Consider the following 20,818-nt stretch of genomic DNA (forward strand, 5'->3'; position numbering starts at 1 on the left):
GTCACTCCCATAAGCAGGTTTTATTGACAAACACGCCCCCAGTGGGCTGAGCTTGATAAAATTATAGTAATCACGGCATTATGGGTCTCGTAGTTCCATGGGAGTGCAATTAAGTTCCTTAGTAGGCTCAATGTCATTCCTTAATTAAAAGCAAGTTTCAACCTTAGTAGGTAGACAGGATCAGTGCTGGCTTGGATCTGCAAAGGACGCCGTGCTTGCAGAGACGAAAGGTTTCCTCTCCACAGCCTTTCACCATGTAGGAAACGGTGCTTCTTTCCACGGCGAGCCGCCGCGTAAATTCATGTTCAACAAAGATTCCCCAGCATTGAAAGAGCACTCAGCGGCGTTCTTGTACCACCAGGTAAGTGTAAGCCTCGTTGCAGCTCGCTCATCAACTGTCTTACTTTCATCATGTCGCAGACGCGTTTCGAGGCTAGGACGCCTCTTCTTCATGGGCTCTGAAAGAAACCGACATTGAGAGTCACTCCCATAAGCAGGTTTTATTGACAAACACGCCCCCAGTGGGCTGAGCTTGATAAGATTATAGTAATCACGGCATTATGGGTCTCGTAGTTCCATGGGAGTGCAATTAAGTTCCTTAGTAGGCTCAAAGTCATTCCTTAATTAAAAGCAAGTTTCAACCTTAGTAGGTAGACAGGATCAGTGCGGGCTTGGATCTGCAAAGGACGCCGTGCTTACAGAGAGGAAAGGTTCCCTCTCCACAGCCTTTCACCATGTAGGAAACGGTGCTTCTTTCTACGGCGAGCCGCCACGTAAATTCATGTTCAACAAAGATGCCCCAGCATTGAAAGAGCACTCAGCGGCGTTCTTGTACCACCAGGTAAGTGTAAGCCTCGTTGCAGCTCGCTCATCAACTGTCTTACTTTCATCATGTCGCCGACGCGTTTCGAGGCTAGGACGCCTCTTCTTCATGGGATCTGAAAGAAACCGACATTGAGAGTCACTCCCATAAGCAGGTTTTATTGACAAACACGCCCCCAGTGGGCTGAGCTTGATAAAATTATAGTAATCACGGCATTATGGGTCTCGTAGTTCCATGGGAGTGCAATTAAGTTCCTTAGTAGGCTCAATGTCATTCCTTAATTAAAAGCAAGTTTCAACCTTAGTAGGTAGACAGGATCAGTGCGGGCTTGGATCTGCAAAGGACGCCGTGTTTACATATAGGAAAGGTTCCCTCTCCACAGCCTTTCACCATGTAGGAAACGGTGCTTCTTTCCACGGTGAGCCGCCGCGTAAATTCATGTTCAACAAAGATGCCCCAGCATTGAAAGAGCACTCAGCGGCGTTCTTGTACCACCAGGTAAGTGTAAGCCTCGTTGCAGCTCGCTCATCAACTGTCTTACTTTCATCATGTCGCCGACGCGTTTCGAGGCTAGGACGCCTCTTCTTCATGGGCTCTGAAAGAAACCGACATTGAGAGTCACTCCCATAAGCAGGTTTTATTGACAAACACGCCCCCAGTGGGCTGAGCTTGATAAGATTATAGTAATCACGGCATTATGGGTCTCGTAGTTCCATGGGAGTGCAATTAAGTTCCTTAGTAGGCTCAATGTCATTCCTTAATTAAAAGCAAGTTTCAACCTTAGTAGTTAGACAGGATCAGTGCGGGCTTGGATCTGCAAAGGACGCCGTGCTTACAGAGAGGAAAGGTTCCCCCTCCACAGCCTTTCACCATGTAGGAAACGGTGCTTCTTTCCACGGCGAGCCGCCGCGTAAATTCATGTTCAACAAAGATGCCCCAGCATTGAAAGGGCACTCAGCGGCGTTCTTGTACCACCAGGTAAGTGTAAGCCTCGTTGCAGCTCGCTCATCAACTGTCTTAATTTCATCATGTCGCCGACGCGTTTCGAGGCTAGGACGCCTCTTCTTCATGGGCTCTGAAAGAAACCGACATTGAGAGTCACTCCCATGAGCAGGTTTTATTGACAAACACGCCCCCAGTGGGCTGAGCTTGATAAGATTATAGTAATCACGGCATTATGGGTCTCGTAGTTCCGTGGGAGTGCAATTAAGTTCCTTAGTAGGCTCAATGTCATTCCTTAATTAAAAGCAAGTTTCAACCTTAGTAGGTAGACAGGATCAGTGCGGGCTTGGATCTGCAAAGGACGCCGTGCTTACAGAGAGGAAAGGTTCCCTCTCCACAGCCTTTCACCATGTAGGAAACGGTGCTTCTTTCCACGGCGAGCCGCCGCGTAAATTCATGTTCAACAAAGATGCCCCAGCATTGAAAGAGCACTCAGCAGCGTTCTTGTACCACCAGGTAAGTGTAAGCCTCGTTGAAGCTCGCTCATCAACTGTCTTACTTTCATCATGTCGCCAACACATTTCGAGGCTAGGACGCCTCTTCTTCATGGGCTCTGAAAGAAACCGACATTGAGAGTCACTCCCATAAGCAGGTTTTATTGGCAAACACGCCCCCAGTGGGCTGAGCTTGATAAAATTATAGTAATCACGGCATTATGGGTCTCGTATTTCCATGGGAGTGCAATTAAGTTCCTTAGTAGGCTCAATGTCATTCCTTAATTAAAAGCAAGTTTCAACCTTAGTAGGTAGACAGGATCAGTGCGGGCTTGGATCTGCAAAGGACGCCGTGCTTACAGAGAGGAAAGGTTCCCTCTCCACAGCCTTTCACCATGTAGGAAACGGTGCTTCTTTCCACGACGAGCCGCCGCGTAAATTCATGTTCAACAAAGATGCCCCAGCATTGAAAGAGCACTCAGCGGCGTTCTTGTACCACCAGGTAAGTGTAAGCCTCGTTGCAGCTCGCTCATCAACTGTCTTACTTTCATCATGTCGCCGACGCGTTTCGAGGCTACGACGCCGCTTCTTCATGGGCTCTGAAAGAAACCGACATTGAGAGTCACTCCCAGAAGCAGGTTTTATTGACAAACACGCCCTCAGTGGGCTGAGCTTGATGAGATTATAGTAATCACGGCATTATGGGTCACGTAGTTCCATGGGAGTGCAATTAAGTTCCTTAGTAGGCTCAATGTCATTCCTTAATTAAAAGCAAGTTTCAACCTTAGTAGGTAGACAGGATCAGTGTGGGCTTGGATCTGCAAAGGACGCCGTGCTTACAGAGAGGAAAGGTTCCCTCTCCACAGCCTTTCACCATGTAGGAAATGGTGCTTCTTTCCACGGCGAGCCGCCGCGTAAATTCATGTTCAACAAAGATGCCCCAGCATTGAAAGAGCACTCAGCGGCGTTCTTGTACCACCAGGTAAGTGTAAGCCTCGTTGCAGCTCGCTCATCAACTGTCTTACTTTCATCATGTCGCCGACACATTTCGAGGCTAGGACGCCTCTTCTTCATGGGCTCTGAAAGAAACCGACATTGAGAGTCACTCCCATAAGCAGGTTTTATTGACAAACACGCCCCCAATGGGCTGAGCTTGATAAAATTATAGTAATCACGGCATTATGGGTCTCGTAGTTCCATGGGAGTGCAATTAAGTTCCTTAGTAGGCTCAATGTCATTCCTTAATTAAAAGCAAGTTTCAACCTTAGTAGGTAGACAGGATCAGTGCTGGCTTGGATCTGCAAAGGACGCCGTGCTTACAGAGAGGAAAGGTTCCCTCTCCACAGCCTTTCACCATGTAGGAAACGGTGCTTCTTTCCACGGCGAGCCGCCGCGTAAATTCATGTTCAACAAAGATGCCCCAGCATTGAAAGAGCACTCAGCGGCGTTCTTGTACCACCAGGTAAGTGTAAGCCTCGTTGCAGCTCGCTCATCAACTGTCTTACTTTCATCATGTCGCAGACGCGTTTCGAGGCTAGGACGCCTCTTCTTCATGGGCTCTGAAAGAAACCGACATTGAGAGTCACTCCCATAAGCAGGTTTTATTGACAAACACGCCCCCAGTGGGCTGAGCTTGATAAGATTATAGTAATCATGGCATTATGGGTCTCGTAGTTCCATGGGAGTGCAATTAAGTTCCTTAGTAGGCTCAATGTCATTCCTTAATTAAAAGCAAGTTTCAACCTTAGTAGGTAGACAGGATCAGTGCGGGCTTGGATCTGCAAAGGACGCCGTGCTTACAGAGAGGAAAGGTTCCCTCTCCACAGCCTTTCACCATGTAGGAAACGGTGCTTCTTTCCACGGCGAGCCGCCACGTAAATTCATGTTCAACAAAGATGCCCCAGCATTGAAAGAGCACTCAGCGGCGTTCTTGTACCACCAGGTAAGTGTAAGCCTCGTTGCAGCTCGCTCATCAACTGTCTTACTTTCATCATGTCGCCGACACATTTGGAGGCTAGGACGCCTCTTCTTCATGGGCTCTGAAAGAAACCGACATTGAGAGTCACTCCCATAAGCAGGTTTTATTGACAAACACGCCCCCAGTGGGCTGAGCTTGATAAAATTATAGTAATCACGGCATTATGGGTCTCGTAGTTCCATGGGAGTGCAATTAAGTTCCTTAGTAGGCTCAATGTCATTCCTTAATTAAAAGCAAGTTTCAACCTTAGTAGGTAGACAGGATCAGTGCTGGCTTGGATCTGCAAAGGACGCCGTGCTTGCAGAGACGAAAGGTTTCCTCTCCACAGCCTTTCACCATGTAGGAAACGGTGCTTCTTTCCACGGCGAGCCGCCGCGTAAATTCATGTTCAACAAAGATTCCCCAGCATTGAAAGAGCACTCAGCGGCGTTCTTGTACCACCAGGTAAGTGTAAGCCTCGTTGCAGCTCGCTCATCAACTGTCTTACTTTCATCATGTCGCAGACGCGTTTCGAGGCTAGGACGCCTCTTCTTCATGGGCTCTGAAAGAAACCGACATTGAGAGTCACTCCCATAAGCAGGTTTTATTGACAAACACGCCCCCAGTGGGCTGAGCTTGATAAGATTATAGTAATCACGGCATTATGGGTCTCGTAGTTCCATGGGAGTGCAATTAAGTTCCTTAGTAGGCTCAAAGTCATTCCTTAATTAAAAGCAAGTTTCAACCTTAGTAGGTAGACAGGATCAGTGCGGGCTTGGATCTGCAAAGGACGCCGTGCTTACAGAGAGGAAAGGTTCCCTCTCCACAGCCTTTCACCATGTAGGAAACGGTGCTTCTTTCTACGGCGAGCCGCCACGTAAATTCATGTTCAACAAAGATGCCCCAGCATTGAAAGAGCACTCAGCGGCGTTCTTGTACCACCAGGTAAGTGTAAGCCTCGTTGCAGCTCGCTCATCAACTGTCTTACTTTCATCATGTCGCCGACGCGTTTCGAGGCTAGGACGCCTCTTCTTCATGGGATCTGAAAGAAACCGACATTGAGAGTCACTCCCATAAGCAGGTTTTATTGACAAACACGCCCCCAGTGGGCTGAGCTTGATAAAATTATAGTAATCACGGCATTATGGGTCTCGTAGTTCCATGGGAGTGCAATTAAGTTCCTTAGTAGGCTCAATGTCATTCCTTAATTAAAAGCAAGTTTCAACCTTAGTAGGTAGACAGGATCAGTGCGGGCTTGGATCTGCAAAGGACGCCGTGTTTACATATAGGAAAGGTTCCCTCTCCACAGCCTTTCACCATGTAGGAAACGGTGCTTCTTTCCACGGTGAGCCGCCGCGTAAATTCATGTTCAACAAAGATGCCCCAGCATTGAAAGAGCACTCAGCGGCGTTCTTGTACCACCAGGTAAGTGTAAGCCTCGTTGCAGCTCGCTCATCAACTGTCTTACTTTCATCATGTCGCCGACGCGTTTCGAGGCTAGGACGCCTCTTCTTCATGGGCTCTGAAAGAAACCGACATTGGGAGTCACTCCCATGAGCAGGTTTTATTGACAAACACGCCCCCAGTGGGCTGAGCTTGATAAGATTATAGTAATCACGGCATTATGGGTCTCGTAGTTCCATGGGAGTGCAATTAAGTTCCTTAGTAGGCTCAATGTCATTCCTTAATTAAAAGCAAGTTTCAACCTTAGTAGGTAGACAGGATCAGTGCGGGCTTGGATCTGCAAAGGACGCCGTGCTTACAGAGAGGAAAGGTTCCCTCTCCACAACCTTTCACCATGTAGGAAACGGTGCTTCTTTCCACGGCGAGCCGCCGCGTAAATTCATGTTCAACAAAGATGCCCCAGCATTGAAAGAGCACTCAGCGGCGTTCTTGTACCACCAGGTAAGTGTAAGCCTCGTTGCAGCTCGCTCATCAACTGTCTTACTTTCATCATGTCGCCGACACATTTCGAGGCTAGGACGCCTCTTCTTCATGGGCTCTGAAAGAAACCGACATTGAGAGTCACTCCCATAAGCAGGTTTTATTGACAAACACGCCCCCAGTGGGCTGAGCTTGATAAAATTATAGTAATCACGGCATTATGGGTCTCGTAGTTCCATGGGAGTGCAATTAAGTTCCTTAGTAGGCTCAATGTCATTCCTTAATTAAAAGCAAGTTTCAACCTTAGTAGGTAGACAGGATCAGTGCGGGCTTGGATCTGCAAAGGACGCCGTGCTTACAGAGAGGAAAGGTTCCCTCTCCACAGCCTTTCACCATGTAGGAAACGGTGCTTCTTTCCACGGCGAGCCGCCGCGTAAATTCATGTTCAACAAAGATGCCCCAGCATTGAAAGAGCACTCAGCGGTGTTCTTGTACCACCAGGTAAGTGTAGGCCTCGTTGCAGCTCGCTCATCAACTGTCTTACTTTCATCATGTCGCCGACGCGTTTCGAGGCTAGGACGCCTCTTCTTCATGGGCTCTGAAAGAAACCGACATTGAGAGTCACTCCCATAAGCAGGTTTTATTGACAAACACGCCCCCAGTGGGCTGAGCTTGATAAGATTATAGTAATCACGGCATTATGGGTCTCGTAGTTCCATGGGAGTGCAATTAAGTTCCTTAGTAGGCCCAATGTCATTCCTTAATTAAAAGCAAGTTTCAACCTTAGTAGGTACACAGGATCAGTGTGGGCTTGGATCTGCAAAGGACGCCGTGCTTACAGAGAGGAAAGGTTCCCTCTCCACAGCCTTTCACCATGTAGGAAACGGTGCTTCTTTCCACGGCGAGCCGCCGCGTAAATCCATATTCAACAAAGATGCCCCAGCATTGAAAGAGCACTCAGCGGCGTTCTTGTACCACCAGGTAAGTGTAAGCCTCGTTGCAGCTCGCTCATCAACTGTCTTACTTTCATCATGTCGCCGACGCGTTTTGAGGCTAGGACGCCTCTTCTTCATGGGCTCTGAAAGAAACCGACATTGAGAGTCACTCCCATAAGCAGGTTTTATTGACAAACACGCCCCCAGTGGGCTGAGCTTGATAAAATTATAGTAATCACGGCATTATGGGTCTCGTAGTTCCATGGGAGTGCAATTAAGTTCCTTAGTAGGCTCAATGTCATTCCTTAATTAAAAGCAAGATTCAACCTTAGTAGGTAGACAGGATCAGTGTGGGCTTGGATCTGCAAAGGACGCCGTGCTTACAGAGAGGAAAGGTTCCCTCTCCACAGCCTTTCACCATGTAGGAAACGGTGCTTCTTTCCACGGCGAGCCGCCACGTAAATTCATGTTCAACAAAGATGCCCCAGCATTGAAAGAGCACTCAGCGGCGTTCTTGTACCACCAGGTAAGTGTAAGCCTCGTTGCAGCTCGCTCATCAACTGTCTTACTTTCATCATGTCTCCGACGCGTTTCGAGGCTAGGACGCCTCTTCTTCACGGGCTCTGAAAGAAACCGACATTGAGAGTCACTCCCATAAGCAGGTTTTATTGACAAACACGCCCCCAGTGGGCTGAGCTTGATAAGATTATAGTAATCACGGCATTATGGGTCTCGTAGTTCCATGGGAGTGCAATTAAGTTCCTTAGTAGGCTCAATGTCATTCCTTAATTAAAAGCAAGTTTCAACCTTAGTAGGTAGACAGGATCAGTGCGGGCTTGGATCTGCAAAGGACGCCGTGCTTACAGAGAGGAAAGGTTCCCTTTCCACAGCCTTTCACCATGTAGGAAACGGTGCTTCTTTCCACGGCGAGCCGCCACGTAAATTCATGTTCAACAAAGATGCCCCAGCATTGAAAGAGCACTCAGCGGCATTCTTGTACCACCAGGTAAGTGTAAGCCTCGTTGCAGCTCGCTCATCAACTGTCTTACTTTCATCATGTCGCCGACGCGTTTCGAGGCTAGGACGCCTCTTCTTCATGGGCTCTGAAAGAAACCGACATTAAGAGTCACTCCCATAAGCAGGTTTTATTGACAAACACGCCCCCAGTGGGCTGAGCTTGATAAGATTATAGTAATCACGGCATTATGGGTCTCGTAGTTCCATGGGAGTGCAATTAAGTTCCTTAGTAGGCTCAATGTCATTCCTTAATTAAAAGCAAGTTTCAACCTTAGTAGGTAGACAGGATCAGTGCGGGCTTGGATCTGCAAAGGACGCCGTGCTTACAGAGAGGAAAGGTTCCCTCTCCACAGCCTTTCACCATGTAGGAAACGGTGCTTCTTTCCACGGCGAGCCGCCGCGTAAATTCATGTTCAACAAAGATGCCCCAGCATTGAAAGAGCACTCAGCGGCGTTCTTGTACCACCAGGTAAGTGTGAGCCTCGTTGCAGCTCGCTCATCAACTGTCTTAATTTCATCATGTCGCCGACGCGTTTCGAGGCTAGGACGCCTCTTCTTCATGGGCTCTGAAAGAAACCGACATTGAGAGTCACTCCCATAAGCAGGTTTTATTGACAAACACGCCCCCAGTGGGCTGAGCTTGATAAGATTATAGTAATCACGGCATTATGGGTCTCGTAGTTCCATGGGAGTGCAATTAAGTTCCTTAGTAGGCTCAATGTCATTCCTTAATTAAAAGCAAGTTTCAACCTTAGTAGGTAGACAGGATCAGTGCGGGCTTGGATCTGCAAAGGACGCCGTGCTTACAGACAGGAAAGGTTCCCTCTCCACAGCCTTTCACCATGTAGGAAACGGTGCTTCTTTCCACGGTGAGCCGCCGCGTAAATTCATGTTCAACAAAGATGCCCCAGCATTGAAAGAGCACTCAGCGACGTTCTTGTACCACCAGGTAAGTGTAAGCCTCGTTGCAGCTCGCTCATCAACTGTCTTACTTTCATCATGTCGCCGATGCGTTTCGAGGCTAGGACGCCTCTTCTTCATGGGCTCTGAAAGAAACCGACATTGAGAGTCACTCCCATAAGCAGGTTTTATTGACAAACACGCCCCCAGTGGGCTGAGCTTGATAAGATTATAGTAATCACGGCATTATGGGTCTCGTAGTTCCATGGGAGTGCAATTAAGTTCCTTAGTAGGCTCAATGTAATTCCTTAATTAAAAGCAAGTTTCAACCTTAGTAGGTAGACAGGATCAGTGCGGGCTTGGATCTGCAAAGAACGCCGTGCTTACAGAGAGGAAAGGTTCCCTCTCCACAGCCTTTCACCATGTAGGAAACGGTGCTTCTTTCCACGGCGAGCCGCCGCGTAAATTCATGTTCAACAAAGATGCCCCAGCATTGAAAGAGCACTCAGCGGTGTTCTTGTACCACCAGGTAAGTGTAAGCCTCGTTGCAGCTCGCTCATCAACTGTCTTACTTTCATCATGTCGCCGACGCGTTTCGAGGCTAGGACGCCTCTTCTTCATGGGCTCTGAAAGAAACCGACATTGAGAGTCACTCCCATAAGCAGGTTTTATTGACAAACACGCCCCCAGTGGGCTGAGCTTGATAAGATTATAGTAATCACGGCATTATGGGTCTCGTAGTTCCATGGGAGTGCAATTAAGTTCCTTAGTAGGCTCAATGTAATTCCTTAATTAAAAGCAAGTTTCAACCTTAGTAGGTAGACAGGATCAGTGCGGGCTTGGATCTGCAAAGGACGCCGTGCTTACAGAGAGGAAAGGTTCCCTCTCCACAGCCTTTCACCATGTAGGAAACGGTGCTTCTTTCCACGGCGAGCCGCCGCGTAAATTCATGTTCAACAAAGATGCCCCAGCATTGAAAGAGCACTCAGCGGTGTTCTTGTACCACCAGGTAAGTGTAAGCCTCGTTGCAGCTCGCTCATCAACTGTCTTACTTTCATCATGTCTCCGACGCGTTTTGAGGCTAGGACGCCTCTTCTTCATGGGCTCTGAAAGAAACCGACATTGAGAGTCACTCCCATAAGCAGGTTTTATTGACAAACACGCCCCCAGTGGGCTGAGCTTGATAAGATTATAGTAATCACGGCATTATGGGTCACGTAGTTCCATGGGAGTGCAATTAAGTTCCTTAGTAGGCTCAATGTCATTCCTTAATTAAAAGCAAGTTTCAACCTTAGTAGGTAGACAGGATCAGTGCGGGCTTGGATCTGCAAAGGACGCCGTGCTTACAGAGAGGAAAGGTTCCCTCTCCACAGCCTTTCAACATGTAGGAAACGGTGCTTCTTTCCACGGCGAGCCGCCGCGTTAATTCATGTTCAACAAAGATGCCCCAGCATTGAAAGAGCACTCAGCGGTGTTCTTGTACCACCAGGTAAGTGTAAGCCTCGTTGCAGCTCGCTCATCAACTGTCTTACTTTCATCATGTCGCCGACGCGTTTCGAGGCTAGGACGCCTCTTCTTCATGGGCTCTGAAAGAAACCGACATTGAGAGTCACTCCCATAAGCAGGTTTTATTGACAAACACGCCCCCAGTGGGCTGAGCTTGATAAGATTATAGTAATCACGGCATTATGGGTCTCGTAGTTCCATGGGAGTGCAATTAAGTTCCTTAGTAGGCTCAATGTCATTCCTTAATTAAAAGCAAGTTTCAACCTTAGTAGGTAGACAGGATCAGTGTGGGCTTGGATCTGCAAAGGACGCCGTGCTTACAGAGAGGAAAGGTTCCCTCTCCACAGCCTTTCACCATGTAGGAAACGGTGCTTCTTTCCACGGCGAGCCGCCGCGTAAATTCATGTTCAACAAAGATGCCCCAGCATTGAAAGAGCACTCAGCGGCGTTCTTGTACCACCAGGTAAGTGTAAGCCTCGTTGCAGCTCGCTCATCAACTGTCTTACTTTCATCATGTCGCCGACACATTCCGAGGCTAGGACGCCTCTTCTTCATGGGCTCTGAAAGAAACCGACATTGAGAGTCACTCCCATAAGCAGGTTTTATTGACAAACACGCCCCCAGTGGGCTGAGCTTGATAAAATTATAGTAATCACGGCATTATGGGTCTCGTAGTTCCATGGGAGTGCAATTAAGTTCCTTAGTAGGCTCAATGTCATTCCTTAATTAAAAGCAAGTTTCAACCTTAGTAGGTAGACAGGATCAGTGCTGGCTTGGATCTGCAAAGGACGCCGTGCTTGCAGAGACGAAAGGTTCCCTCTCCACAGCCTTTCACCATGTAGGAAACGGTGCTTCTTTCCACGGCGAGCCGCCGCGTAAATTCATGTTCAACAAAGATGCCCCAGCATTGAAAGAGCACTCAGCGGCGTTCTTGTACCACCAGGTAAGTGTAAGCCTCGTTGCAGCTCGCTCATCAACTGTCTTACTTTCATCATGTCGCAGACGCGTTTCGAGGCTAGGACGCCTCTTCTTCATGGGCTCTGAAAGAAACCGACATTGAGAGTCACTCCCATAAGCAGGTTTTATTGACAAACACGCCCCCAGTGGGCTGAGCTTGATAAGATTATAGTAATCACGGCATTATGGGTCTCGTAGTTCCATGGGAGTGCAATTAAGTTCCTTAGTAGGCTCAATGTCATTCCTTAATTAAAAGCAAGTTTCAACCTTAGTAGGTAGACAGGATCAGTGTGGGCTTGGATCTGCAAAGGACGCCGTGCTTACAGAGAGGAAAGGTTCCCTCTCCACAGCCTTTCACCATGTAGGAAACGGTGCTTCTTTCCACGGCGAGCCACCGCGTAAATTCATGTTCAACAAAGATGCCCCAGCATTGAAAGAGCACTCAGCGGCGTTCTTGTACCACCAGGTAAGTGTAAGCCTCGTTGCAGCTCGCTCATCAACTGTCTTACTTTCATCATGTCGCCGACACATTTCGAGGCTAGGACGCCTCTTCTTCATGGGCTCTGAAAGAAACCGACATTGAGAGTCACTCCCATAAGCAGGTTTTATTGACAAACACGCCCCCAGTGGGCTGGGCTTGATAAAATTATAGTAATCACGGCATTATGGGTCTCGTAGTTCCATGGGAGTGCAATTAAGTTCCTTAGTAGGCTCAATGTCATTCCTTAATTAAAAGCAAGTTTCAACCTTAGTAGGTAGACAGGATCAGTGCTGGCTTGGATATGCAAAGGACGCCGTGCTTGCAGAGACGAAAGGTTCCCTCTCCACAGCCTTTCACCATGTAGGAAACGGTGCTTCTTTCCACAGCGAGCCGCCGCGTAAATTCATGTTCAACAAAGATGCCCCAGCATTGAAAGAGCACTCAGCGGCGTTCTTGTACCACCAGGTAAGTGTAAGCCTCGTTGCAGCTCGCTCATCAACTGTCTTACTTTCATCATGTCGCAGACGCGTTTCGAGGCTAGGACGCCTCTTCTTCATGGGCTCTGAAAGAAACCGACATTGAGAGTCACTCCCATAAGCAGGTTTTATTGATAAACACGCCCCCAGAGGGCTGAGCTTGATAAGATTATAGTAATCACGGCATTATGGGTCTCGTAGTTCCATGGGAGTGCAATTAAGTTCCTTAGTAGGCTCAATGTCATTCCTTAATTAAAAGCAAGTTTCAACCTTAGTAGGTAGACAGGATCAGTGCGGGCTTGGATCTGCAAAGGACGCCGTGCTTACAGAGAGGAAAGGTTCCCTCTCCACAGCCTTTCACCATGTAGGAAACGGTGCTTCTTTCCACGGCGAGCCGCCACGTAAATTCATGTTCAACAAAGATGCCCCAGCATTGAAAGAGCACTCAGCGGCGTTCTTGTGCCACCAGGTAAGTGTAAGCCTCGTTGCAGCTCGCTCATCAACTGTCTTACTTTCATCATGTCGCCGACACATTTCGAGGCTAGGACGCCTCTTCTTCATGGGCTCTGAAAGAAACCGACATTGAGAGTCACTCCCATAAGCAGGTTTTATTGACAAACACGCCCCCAGTGGGCTGAGCTTGATAAAATTATAGTAATCACGGCATTATGGGTCTCGTAGTTCCATGGGAGTGCAATTAAGTTCCTTAGTAGGCTCAATGTCATTCCTTAATTAAAAGCAAGTTTCAACCTTAGTAGGTAGACAGGATCAGTGCTGGCTTGGATCTGCAAAGGACGCCGTGCTTGCAGAGACGAAAGGTTCCCTCTCCACAGCCTTTCACCATGTAGGAAACGGTGCTTCTTTCCACGGCGAGCCGCCGCGTAAATTCATGTTCAACAAAGATGCCCCAGCATTGAAAGAGCACTCAGCGGCGTTCTTGTACCACCAGGTAAGTGTAAGCCTCGTTGCAGCTCGCTCATCAACTGTCTTACTTTCATCATGTCGCAGACGCGTTTCGAGGCTAGGACGCCTCTTCTTCATGGGCTCTGAAAGAAACCGACATTGAGAGTCACTCCCATAAACAGGTTTTATTGACAAACACGCCCCCAGTGGGCTGAGCTTGATAAGATTATAGTAATCACGGCATTATGGGTCTCGTAGTTCCATGGGAGTGCAATTAAGTTCCTTAGTAGGCTCAAAGTCATTCCTTAATTAAAAGCAAGTTTCAACCTTAGTAGGTAGACAGGATCAGTGCGGGCTTGGATCTGCAAAGGACGCCGTGCTTACAGAGAGGAAAGGTTCCCTCTCCACAGCCTTTCACCATGTAGGAAACGGTGCTTCTTTCCACGGCGAGCCGCCACGTAAATTCATGTTCAACAAAGATGCCCCAGCATTGAAAGAGCACTCAGCGGCGTTCTTGTACCACCAGGTAAGTGTAAGCCTCGTTGCAGCTCGCTCATCAACTGTCTTACTTTCATCATGTCGCCGACGCGTTTCGAGGCTAGGACGCCTCTTCTTCATGGGCTCTGAAAGAAACCGACATTGAGAGTCACTCCCATAAGCAGGTTTTATTGACAAACACGCCCCCAGTGGGCTGAGCTTGATAAAATTATAGTAATCACGGCATTATGGGTCTCGTAGTTCCATGGGAGTGCAATTAAGTTCCTTAGTAGGCTCAATGTCATTCCTTAATTAAAAGCAAGTTTCAACCTTAGTAGGTAGACAGGATCAGTGCGGGCTTGGATCTGCAAAGGACGCCGTGCTTACAGACAGGAAAGGTTCCCTCTCCACAGCCTTTCACCATGTAGGAAACGGTGCTTCTTTCCACGGTGAGCCGCCGCGTAAATTCATGTTCAACAAAGATGCCCCAGCATTGAAAGAGCACTCAGCTGCGTTCTTGTACCACCAGGTAAGTGTAAGCCTCGTTGCAGCTCGCTCATCAACTGTCTTACTTTCATCATGTCGCCAACGCGTTTCGAGGCTAGGACGCCTCTTCTTCATGGGCTCTGAAAGAAACCGACATTGAGAGTCACTCCCATGAGCAGGTTTTATTGACAAACACGCCCCCAGTGGGCTGAGCTTGATAAGATTATAGTAATCACGGCATTATGGGTCTCGTAGTTCCATGGGAGTGCAATTAAGTTCCTTAGTAGGCAAAATGTCATTCCTTAATTAAAAGCAAGTTTCAACCTTAGTAGGTAGACAGGATCAGTGCGGGCTTGGATCTGCAAAGGACGCCGTGCTTACAGAGAGGAAAGGTTCCCTCTCCACAGCCTTTCACCATGTTGGAAACGGTGCTTCTTTCCACGGCGAGCCGCCGCGTAAATTCATGTTCAACAAAGATGCCCCAGCATTGAAAGAGCACTCAGCGGCGTTCTTGTACCACCAGGTAAGTGTAAGCCTCGTTGCAGCTCGCTCATCAACTGTCTTACTTTCATCATGTCGCCGACACATTTCGAGGCTAGGACGCCTCTTCTTCATGGGCTCTGAAAGAAACCGACATTGAGAGTCACTCCCATAAGCAGGTTTTATTGACAAACACGCCCCCAGTGGGCTGAGCTTGATAAAATTATAGTAATCACAGCATTATGGGTCTCGTAGTTCCATGGGAGTGCAATTAAGTTCCTTAGTAGGCTCAATGTCATTCCTTAATTAAAAGCAAGTTTCAACCTTAGTAGGTAGACAGGATCAGTGCGGGCTTGGATCTGCAAAGGACGCCGTGCTTACAGAGAGGAAAGGTTCCCTCTCCACAGCCTTTCACCATGTAGGAAACGGTGCTTCTTTCCACGGCGAGCCGCCGCGTAAATTCATGTTCAACAAAGATGCCCCAGCATTGAAAGAGCACTCAGCGGTGTTCTAGTACCACCAGGTAAGTGTAAGCCTCGTTGCAGCTCGCTCATCAACTGTCTTACTTTCATCATGTCGCCGACGCGTTTCGAGGCTAGGACGCCTCTTCTTCATGGGCTCTGAAAGAAACCGACATTGAGAGGCACTCCCATAAGCAGGTTTTATTGACAAACACGCCCCCAGTGGGCTGAGCTTGATAAGATTATAGTAATCACGGCATTATGGGTCTCGTAGTTCCATGGGAGTGCAATTAAGTTCCTTAGTAGGCTCAATGTCATTCCTTAATTAAAAGCAAGTTTCAACCTTAGTAGGTAGACAGGATCAGTGTGGGCTTGGATCTGCAAAGGACGCCGTGCTTACAGAGAGGAAAGGTTCCCTCTCCACAGCCTTTCACCATGTAGGAAACGGTGCTTCTTTCCACGGCGAGCCGCCGCGTAAATCCATATTCAACAAAGATGCCCCAGCATTGAAAGAGCACTCAGCGGCGTTCTTGTACCACCAGGTAAGTGTAAGCCTCGTTGCAGCTCGCTCATCAACTGTCTTACTTTCATCATGTCGCCGACGCGTTTCGAGGCTAGGACGCCTCTTCTTCATGGGCTCTGAAAGAAACCGACATTGAGAGTCACTCCCATAAGCAGGTTTTATTGACAAACACGCCCCCAGTGGGCTGAGCTTGATAAAATTATAGTAATCACGGCATTATGGGTCTCGTAGTTCCATGGGAGTGCAATTAAGTTCCTTAGTAGGCTCAATGTCATTCCTTAATTAAAAGCAAGTTTCAACCTTAGTAGGTAGACAGGATCAGTGTGGGCTTGGATCTGCAAAGGACGCCGTGCTTACAGAGAGGAAAGGTTCCCTCTCCACAGCCTTTCACCATGTAGGAAACGGTGCTTCTTTCCACGGCGAGCCGCCACGTAAATTCATGTTCAACAAAGATGCCCCAGCATTGAAAGAGCACTCAGCGGCGTTCTTGTACCACCAGGTAAGTGTAAGCCTCGTTGCAGCTCGCTCATCAACTGTCTTACTTTCATCATGTCTCTGACGCGTTTCGAGGCTAGGACGCCTCTTCTTCATGGGCTCTGAAAGAAACCGACATTGAGAGTCACTCCCATAAGCAGGTTTTATTGACAAACACGCCCCCAGTGGGCTGAGCTTGATAAGATTATAGTAATCACGGCATTATGGGTCTCGTAGTTCCATGGGAGTGCAATTAAGTTCCTTAGTAGGCTCAATGTCATTCCTTAATTAAAAGCAAGTTTCAACCTTAGTAGGTAGACAGGATCAGTGCGGGCTTGGATCTGCAAAGGACGCCGTGCTTACAGAGAGGAAAGGTTCCCTCTCCACAGCCTTTCACCATGTAGGAAACGGTGCTTCTTTCCACGGCGAGCCGCCACGTAAATTCATGTTCAACAAAGATGCCCCAGCATTGAAAGAGCACTCAGCGGCGTTCTTGTACCACCAGGTAAGTGTAAGCCTCGTTGCAGCTCGCTCATCAACTGTCTTACTTTCATCATGTCGCCGACGCGTTTCGAGGCTAGGACGCCTCTTCTTCATGGGCTCTGAAAGAAACCGACATTGAGAGTCACTCCCATAAGCAGGTTTTATTGACAAACACGCCCCCAGTGGGCTGAGCTTGATAAAATTATAGTAATCACGGCATTATGGGTCTCGTAGTTCCATGGGAGTGCAATTAAGTTCCTTAGTAGGCTCAATGTCATTCCTTAATTAAAAGCAAGTTTCAACCTTAGTAGGTAGACAGGATCAGTGCGGGCTTGGATCTGCAAAGGACGCCGTGCTTACAGACAGGAAAGGTTCCCTCTCCACAGCCTTTCACCATGTAGGAAACGGTGCTTCTTTCCACGGTGAGCCGCCGCGTAAATTCATGTTCAACAAAGATGCCCCAGCATTGAAAGAGCACTCAGCTGCGTTCTTGTACCACCAGGTAAGTGTAAGCCTCGTTGCAGCTCGCTCATCAACTGTCTTACTTTCATCATGTCGCCAACGCGTTTCGAGGCTAGGACGCCTCTTCTTCATGGGCTCTGAAAGAAACCGACATTGAGAGTCACTCCCATGAGCAGGTTTTATTGACAAACACGCCCCCAGTGGGCTGAGCTTGATAAGATTATAGTAATCACGGCATTATGGGTCTCGTAGTTCCATGGGAGTGCAATTAAGTTCCTTAGTAGGCAAAATGTCATTCCTTAATTAAAAGCAAGTTTCAACCTTAGTAGGTAGACAGGATCAGTGCGGGCTTGGATCTGCAAAGGACGCCGTGCTTACAGAGAGGAAAGGTTCCCTCTCCACAGCCTTTCACCATGTTGGAAACGGTGCTTCTTTCCACGGCGAGCCGCCGCGTAAATTCATGTTCAACAAAGATGCCCCAGCATTGAAAGAGCACTCAGCGGCGTTCTTGTACCACCAGGTAAGTGTAAGCCTCGTTGCAGCTCGCTCATCAACTGTCTTACTTTCATCATGTCGCCGACACATTTCGAGGCTAGGACGCCTCTTCTTCATGGGCTCTGAAAGAAACCGACATTGAGAGTCACTCCCATAAGCAGGTTTTATTGACAAACACGCCCCCAGTGGGCTGAGCTTGATAAAATTATAGTAATCACAGCATTATGGGTCTCGTAGTTCCATGGGAGTGCAATTAAGTTCCTTAGTAGGCTCAATGTCATTCCTTAATTAAAAGCAAGTTTCAACCTTAGTAGGTAGACAGGATCAGTGCGGGCTTGGATCTGCAAAGGACGCCGTGCTTACAGAGAGGAAAGGTTCCCTCTCCACAGCCTTTCACCATGTTGGAAACGGTGCTTCTTTCCACGGCGAGCCGCCGCGTAAATTCATGTTCAACAAAGATGCCCCAGCATTGAAAGAGCACTCAGCGGCGTTCTTGTACCACCAGGTAAGTGTAAGCCTCGTTGCAGCTCGCTCATCAACTGTCTTACTTTCATCATGTCGCCGACACATTTCGAGGCTAGGACGCCTCTTCTTCATGGGCTCTGAAAGAAACCGACATTGAGAGTCACTCCCATAAGCAGGTTTTATTGACAAACACGCCCCCAGTGGGCTGAGCTTGATAAAATTATAGTAATCACAGCATTATGGGTCTCGTAGTTCCATGGGAGTGCAATTAAGTTCCTTAGTAGGCTCAATGTCATTCCTTAATTAAAAGCAAGTTTCAACCTTAGTAGGTAGACAGGATCAGTGCGGGCTTGGATCTGCAAAGGACGCCGTGCTTACAGAGAGGAAAGGTTCCCTCTCCACAGCCTTTCACCATGTAGGAAACGGTGCTTCTTTCCACGGCGAGCCGCCGCGTAAATTCATGTTCAACAAAGATGCCCCAGCATTGAAAGAGCACTCAGCGGTGTTCTAGTACCACCAGGTAAGTGTAAGCCTCGTTGCAGCTCGCTCATCAACTGTCTTACTTTCATCATGTCGCCGACGCGTTTCGAGGCTAGGACGCCTCTTCTTCATGGGCTCTGAAAGAAACCGACATTGAGAGGCACTCCCATAAGCAGGTTTTATTGACAAACACGCCCCCAGTGGGCTGAGCTTGATAAGATTATAGTAATCACGGCATTATGGGTCTCGTAGTTCCATGGGAGTGCAATTAAGTTCCTTAGTAGGCTCAATGTCATTCCTTAATTAAAAGCAAGTTTCAACCTTAGTAGGTAGACAGGATCAGTGTGGGCTTGGATCTGCAAAGGACGCCGTGCTTACAGAGAGGAAAGGTTCCCTCTCCACAGCCTTTCACCATGTAGGAAACGGTGCTTCTTTCCACGGCGAGCCGCCGCGTAAATCCATATTCAACAAAGATGCCCCAGCATTGAAAGAGCACTCAGCGGCGTTCTTGTACCACCAGGTAAGTGTAAGCCTCGTTGCAGCTCGCTCATCAACTGTCTTACTTTCATCATGTCGCCGACGCGTTTCGAGGCTAGGACGCCTCTTCTTCATGGGCTCTGAAAGAAACCGACATTGAGAGTCACTCCCATAAGCAGGTTTTATTGACAAACACGCCCCCAGTGGGCTGAGCTTGATAAAATTATAGTAATCACGGCATTATGGGTCTCGTAGTTCCATGGGAGTGCAATTAAGTTCCTTAGTAGGCTCAATGTTATTCCTTAATTAAAAGCAAGTTTCAACCTTAGTAGGTAGACAGGATCAGTGTGGGCTTGGATCTGCAAAGGACGCCGTGCTTACAGAGAGGAAAGGTTCCCTCTCCACAGCCTTTCACCATGTAGGAAACGGTGCTTCTTTCCACGGCGAGCTGCCACGTAAATTCATGTTCAACAAAGATGCCCCAGCATTGAAAGAGCACTCAGCGGCGTTCTTGTACCACCAGGTAAGTGTAAGCCTCGTTGCAGCTCGCTCATCAACTGTCTTACTTTCATCATGTCTCTGACGCGTTTCGAGGCTAGGACGCCTCTTCTTCATGGGCTCTGAAAGAAACCGACATTGAGAGTCACTCCCATAAGCAGGTTTTATTGACAAACACGCCCCCAGTGGGCTGAGCTTGATAAAATTATAGTAATCACGGCATTATGGGTCTCGTAGTTCCATGGGAGTGCAATTAAGTTCCTTAGTAGGCTCAATGTCATTCCTTAATTAAAAGCAAGTTTCAACCTTAGTAGGTAGACAGGATCAGTGCTGGCTTGGATCTGCAAAGGACGCCGTGCTTGCAGAGACGAAAGGTTCCCTCTCCACAGCCTTTCACCATGTAGGAAACGGTGCTTCTTTCCACGGCGAGCCGCCGCGTAAATTCATGTTCAACAAAGATGCCCCAGCATTGAAAGAGCACTCAGCGGCGTTCTTGTACCACCAGGTAAGTGTAAGCCTCGTTGCAGCTCGCTCATCAACTGTCTTACTTTCATCATGTCGCAGACGCGTTTCGAGGCTAGGACGCCTCTTCTTCATGGGCTCTGAAAGAAACCGACATTGAGAGTCACTCCCATAAGCAGGTTTTATTGACAAACACGCCCCCAGTGGGCTGAGCTTGATAAGATTATAGTAATCACGGCATTATGGGTCTCGTAGTTCCATGGGAGTGCAATTAAGTTCCTTAGTAGGCTCAATGTCATTCCTTAATTAAAAGCAAGTTTCAACCTTAGTAGGTAGACAGGATCAGTGTGGGCTTGGATCTGCAAAGGACGCCGTGCTTACAGAGAGGAAAGGTTCCCTCTCCACAGCCTTTCACCATGTAGGAAACGGTGCTTCTTTCCACGGCGAGCCGCCGCGTAAATTCATGTTCAACAAAGATGCCCCAGCATTGAAAGAGCACTCAGCGGCGTTCTTGTACCACCAGGTAAGTGTAAGCCTCGTTGCAGCTCGCTCATCAACTGTCTTACTTTCATCATGTCGCCGACACATTTCGAGGCTAGGACGCCTCTTCTTCATGGGCTCTGAAAGAAACCGACATTGAGAGTCACTCCCATAAGCAGGTTTTATTGACAAACACGCCCCCAGTGGGCTGGGCTTGATAAAATTATAGTAATCACGGCATTATGGGTCTCGTAGTTCCATGGGAGTGCAATTAAGTTCCTTAGTAGGCTCAATGTCATTCCTTAATTAAAAGCAAGTTTCAACCTTAGTAGGTAGACAG

The sequence above is a fragment of the Triturus cristatus genome, chromosome 2_1 (genome assembly GCF_964204655.1).
Source record: "Triturus cristatus chromosome 2_1, aTriCri1.1, whole genome shotgun sequence".
Lineage (NCBI taxonomy): Eukaryota > Metazoa > Chordata > Amphibia > Caudata > Salamandridae > Triturus > Triturus cristatus.